Here is a 6,015-nt window from a genome sequence, read left to right as displayed (position 1 = left end):
AAAACAGTGCTTGGCACATAATAAATGCTTAACAAACACCATCATTATTATAATTACTATAAGTGCTGTGGGATTGGGGGTGGGATGAATATCCAACACCTTAGGGATGTAGACCTAAACGCATAGGAGACCGGGATGGATGATGAATGTGGTGAGAAAATGAGGGCTTACTTGGGGGAGGCCTCTTGGATGAGCTTTGATTTTTAATAATGACGTTTTGAAGATGGGGATCTGTAGGATATGAAGGGGGAGGGAGTTCCCGGCCAGAGGGAGGCCGTGGGCTACTGTTGGGGGAAGAGAAAGATGTGATCAAGGTACGGGGAGTGGGTTGGAGGTAGAAGGGTCAGTTGGAGTTTGAAGCAACGTGACCTAGCGGGAAGAGCCATGGCCAAGAGGACCCGAGTTCAACCCTGCCACATATCTGCTATGTGACTTCGGGCACGTCACTTCACTGGGCCTCAGTTTCCTCAGCTGTAAAATGGAGGTTTAGACAGTGAGCCCCACGTGGGACACGGACTGCTTCCAATCTGATTAGCTTGTACCCCAGCTGACCCGGCGCTTAGTACAATGTCTGGCACACAATAACGAGTACCATTAAACCAAAAAAAAGGAGCAAAGCGTGCGGGCTGAGTTGAAATAGAAAGTCAGAGAGGTAAATTAGGAGGGGCCGAGCCCATCAGTACATTAAAGCCGAAGGGGAGGAGTTTCTGTTTGACGTGGAGTCGGATGGGCGAGCACCGGAGGGTTTTGAGGAATGGGGAGACGTGGCCTGAACAGTGTTTTAGAAAAATGATCCAGGCAACGGAGTGAAGTGTGGATTGGAGAGGTGTGATACCGATGAGGAATAATCCCTCTTTCACAGGGATATTGCTAAATAGCCTTAAGTAACATGAGAGTGCATAGGAAATATCAAGTGTCCAATCCACATTCAAGGCATTATCTATATAATAATAATAATGGCATTTCTTAAGCGCTTACTATATGCAAAGCACTGTTCTAAGCACTCTTCTCTATTAGTTTTCCCCAGCTTGTTAAGGAGCTAATTTTGGGGGGGATTTTTTTCAAGGGCACCAATAGGTAGAGGAGGACTCTACTTAGATGCTTGGATACATACAGTAAGAGAAAGCATAATCTAGGCCCTCAAGGAGTTTACAATCTAATGATTTCCATAGTGAATCCATTGGATTGGATGTATTGCATATGCCCTCCACTCGGGTGGAATCCGTACAAACGTTTCCCGGCTACGTCTAGATCGTGCCACGGAAGCCACATTTTGGAGAAATGGTTTATTTCATCCATCGGTCCTATTTATTGAGCACTTACTGTGTGCAGAGCACTGTCCGAAGCTCTTGGGAGAGGACGTCAGAGAATTGGTCGATACGTTCTCTGCCCTCAATGACTTCGTCGATGTTTATCATGTACTTTGAGGGAGTTACCTGCTTCTCCAACCAATTCTTACTCCTACGTGGTCCAATAAAACTACTAGAGGTCTTAGAAACAGCAATCATCGTCAAGGGTATTCATTGAGTGCTTACTGTGTGCAAAGCACTGTACTCGATAAGCTCTTGGGAGAGTCTTACATAAACAGCCGCATCAAATGAAAACTCCTCACCCGTGGCTTTAAAGCCCTCAATCCCCTTGCCCGCTCCTACCTCACTTGGCTAGTCTCCTCCTCCAGCCCATCACATTTCAGTCCTCTCATTCATTCAATTGTATTTATTGAGCGCTTACTGTGTGCGGAACACTGTACTAAGCCCTTGGAAAGTACAATTCGGCCACAGATTCGACCCCTACCCAACAACGGGCTCATAGTCTAGCAGGGGGGAGACAATGAAACAAAACAAGTAGACAGGCATCAATGCCATCCAAATAGATAAATAGAATTATAGATATATACACATCATTAATAAAATAGAATATGTACAAATATACACGTGTTGTGGGCAGGGGAAGGGGGAAGAGCAGAGGGAGGGAGTCGGGGCGATGGGGAGGGAAGGAGGAGCAGAGGGAAAGGGAGGGCTCAGTCTGGGAAGGCCTCCGGGAGGAGGTGAGCCCTCGGGAGGGCTTTGAAGAGGGGAAGAGAGCTAGTTTGGCGGATGTGAGGAGGGAGGGCATTCCGGGCCAGAGGCAGGAAGTGGGCCGGGGGTTGACGGCTGGACAGGCGAGAAGGAGGCCCAGGGAGAAGGTTAAAGGCAGCAGAGGAGCCGAGTGCGTGGGCTGGGCTGGAGAAGGAGAGAAGGGAAGTGGGGTGGGAGAGGGCGAGGGAATGGAAGCCAAGAGTGAGGAGTTTTTGCTTGATGCACAGATTAGTCCAACCTTCTCCATATAGTTCACTTACCTCATCTGTAAAGTGAGGATTAAATCCTCCTCCCAATGTTGACTGTGAGCCCCATGTGGACAGGGCCTCTGTTCAAGTCGATAAACTTGTCTCCACCTCTGCGCTCAGAACCATGTTTGACACAGTGTAAGCGCCCTAAAGACAATGAAAAAAAGCCCTTACCGGTCCCCATTGCCATCTGATTTATTGGAGCCCACACTCTGACGTTGTCTTGGGTTGCTGCGTCCCTCCTGAGTAGCTTATGCACCCAAGAACGTCCAGAGGTTGTCCATCCACCTCCAGTTCAAACAGAAACTCCTCACTATCGGCTTTAAAGCAGTCCCTCCCCTCGCCCCCTCCTACCTCACCTCGCCGCTCTCCTACTCTAACCCGGCCTGCAACTTTGCCCCTCTAATGCCAACCTATTCACTCAACCTCCAGCTCGTCCATCTCGACCGCCGGCCTCTTGCCCACATCCTGCCTCTGGCCTGGAATGTCCTCCCTCTTCGCAGCTATGACTCTCCCCACCTTCCAGACTCTATCGAAGGCCCATCTCCTCCAAGAAGCCTTCCCTAAGCCCTCATTTCCTTTTCTCCCACTTCCTTCTGCACTGCTCTGAATTGCCTTCTTTATTCACCACGCTCCACCAGCCCACAGCGCTTACGTCCACATCAGTCATTTATGTTTCCCCTTCTAGAATGTAAGCTCGTGGTGGGCAGGAAATGTGTCTATCAACTCTGTAACAATATACTCTCCCAACAGTTTAGTACAGTGCTCTGCACACGAGAAGGACGTTGTGGGCAGGGAATGTGTTGTTATATGGTGGGCAGGGAATGTGCCTGTTTATTGTTGTATTGTACTCTCCCAAGTGCTCAGGGCCGTGCTCCACACACAGTAAACACTCAATAAAAACAGCTGAATGAAACAGTAAACACTCGGTAAATACGATTGATCTTGGCCTTTTAAGCACTTGATATTCATCCTACAGTACTTATGAACATACCCGTAATTTATTTCTTCAATCAATGCTTGTTTCCCTCTCTAGACTGTCAGCTCCTTTTGGGCAGAGACCACACCTATCAGCAGCAAGGGCTAATGCCAACACAGGTCTGCAAGTCAGAGGACTTGAGTTCTAATCCCACCTCCACTTCTCTGCTGAGACCTCGGGCAAGTCACTTCACTTCCTCTGCCCCTAAGTTTCCTCATCTGCAAAATGGGGGATTCAATACCTGCTCTCCCTCCTACTTAAACTGAGCCCCGGGTGGGACTTCCACTGTATCTCAGCAGTGAGCACAGTAGTGCTATCTTAAGAAATACCACAATTAATCATCTGGACCAAGCCTGGTATTTAATAATACAGTCCTCTAGACTGGAAGCTTGTTGTGGGCAGGGAATGTCTTATTGTTGCACTTTACCAAGAGCTTAATACAGTGCTCTGCACTGTGAGCACTCGATAAATATGACTGAATAATATCGTGGTATTCCCTCCCCTTCCTCTGAAAGCTTTTGAAATCTCCTTATTGGCCTCCGAGTCGCCACACTGAGGTGTTCAGAAGGACAAGCGCGGGGCACACGCCTCCTCCAGGAGGGCTTTTGGCAGACGGGCGCGGGGACCCCGTTTCTGGCGGTTTGAAGGGAAGCAGGAACGATCCCGCCGGGGACGTTTCGAGGAAAGTCGGAGCGGGAGGTCGTGGTGTGGAGCAGAAGGCGGAGCTGGGCAGGAGTGGGAATGTGAGGCAGGAGGCGGTGTGAGAGAAGGAAAGCAGTGTGGGGCAGGAGGTGGTGTGAGGCGAGAGGTAATAATGATTGTGGTATCTATTAAGCGCTTAATATGTGCCCGGCCCTATTCTGAGCACTGGGGTAGAGATGAGATAATAGGGTTCGCCACAGTCTTCGTCCCACGTGGGGCTCACAGTCTCACTCCCCATTTTTCAGATGAGGGAACTGAAGCCCAGAGAAGTGAAATGACTACCCCTACGTCACCCAGAAGGCAAGCGGCGGAGCCGGGATTAGAAGCCATGAGCTTCGGATTCCCAGGCCCGGGGGCCATCCATTAGGCCACAGTGCATTCCAGGTGAAGCGAAAGCAGGAGAAGCCGTGAGACGGGAGGCAGTGCGGGGCAGAAAGGGGTCAATCCCGACCTCGGTTCCCTGAGACGAACAGCAGAGTGAGCCCGCCTTTCCCATCCCTGAGGACTCCCCCCGACACCCCGGGCCGCTCCCGGAGACCACCGGGGCCCACTGAGGTCCCCGTGCTCGGGGAGGCCCAAGAGTGGAAAGGACAGGGCGAGAAGCCGGTCTGGGTCTCTCCCTGCCCATCGGAGCTGCGGTTCGCAGTCCAAGCAGGCCACGGGGCGGGTATCGAATCCCCGTTCGGCAAATGAGGGAACCGAAGCCCAGAGAAGTGACTTGACCAACGTGGAACAGGGACTGTGTCCGACCTGATGATCTTGGACCTACCCCGGTGCTTAAAGTGCTGACACACGGTGACCCCTTAACTAATATCATAATAATCATTATTCAGCCAGACTGTGAATATACCCCAGTTCTCAGTACCTAGTAAGTGCTTAAAAAAACGCCATTTACGTAAAAAATCCCGGCCGGTGGGGGGGCGGTGAATCTCTTGGGAGCTCCCTGGTCACACTCCAGGGTGTTTCATTTTATTTACTTTATGGTATTTGTTAAGCACTTACCACTTCCCAGGCACTGTACTAAGCATTGGGGTAGATATAAGCTAATCGGGTTGGGCGCACTTAGAGCTCACCGTCTTCGCCCCCATTTTACAGATGAGGTCGCCTGAGGCCAAGAGAAGTGAACGGGGCTCTGTGGGAAGCGGGGAGGGCTGCCGCTCCCCCTCTCCGTAAAGGTGTGAGCGTTCCTCCATCCCAGTGTCTGTCTCTCCTGCCCATCCCCATTCCTCCCTCCCTCCGTCACCCAGTAGCAGCAGACTGCTCAGCTGGTCCGCAGACCCTGAGATGTGTGGACTAATCAAAATCACAATAACTACGGTACTGTTAAGCGCTTACTACGTGCCAAGTTAGCCAGGTTGGACACAGGCGCTGTTCCACGTGGGGCTCACACTCTCACCCCCATTTTAAGGGAGAGGGAACAGAGGCCCAGAGAGGATAAGTGACTTGCAAAAGGTCACAGAGCAGACACGGGGTGGAGCCGGGATCGGAACCCAGGTCCTTCCGACTGCCAGGCCCGTACTCTATCCACCGAGCCACCCTGTCTCTCTGTAAGTGGGCACAGCCCTGGCTTGGGAATCGGGGGACCTGCGTTCTAATCCCGCCTCCGCCACGTGCCTGCTGTGTTCTCTTGGGCGAGTCACTCGGCTGCCCTGTGCCTCAGTTCCCTCGCCCGCCCAATGGAGACTCAACCCCTGTTCTCCTTCTTCCTTAGACTGCGAGCCCCGGGCGGGACCTGACGTATCTTCCCTAGCGCTCAGTACAGTGCTTGGCAGAGAGCGAGCCGAACAAGTACCACAGTGATTACGATTAGACTGTCGGACGCTGGCCCTTTGGCGTGAGCGGAGCAGGTTCCCCCGGGGGGTGGTGGGGGGCAGGTAGGCCCTAGGAGGCGGCGGCATCGGGTGAGGAGAGCCCGGCCCCCCGACGGATTTCCGCAAGAGCGAGGTAGACTCCCCCAGGGAACCGGGCCGCCCCGAGCCGGGTGGCCGAGGCGATCCAGACAAACGGC

Source organism: Ornithorhynchus anatinus, chromosome 5, assembly GCF_004115215.2.
Source record: "Ornithorhynchus anatinus isolate Pmale09 chromosome 5, mOrnAna1.pri.v4, whole genome shotgun sequence".
Lineage (NCBI taxonomy): Eukaryota > Metazoa > Chordata > Mammalia > Monotremata > Ornithorhynchidae > Ornithorhynchus > Ornithorhynchus anatinus.
This window is presented reverse-complemented; position numbering follows the sequence as displayed.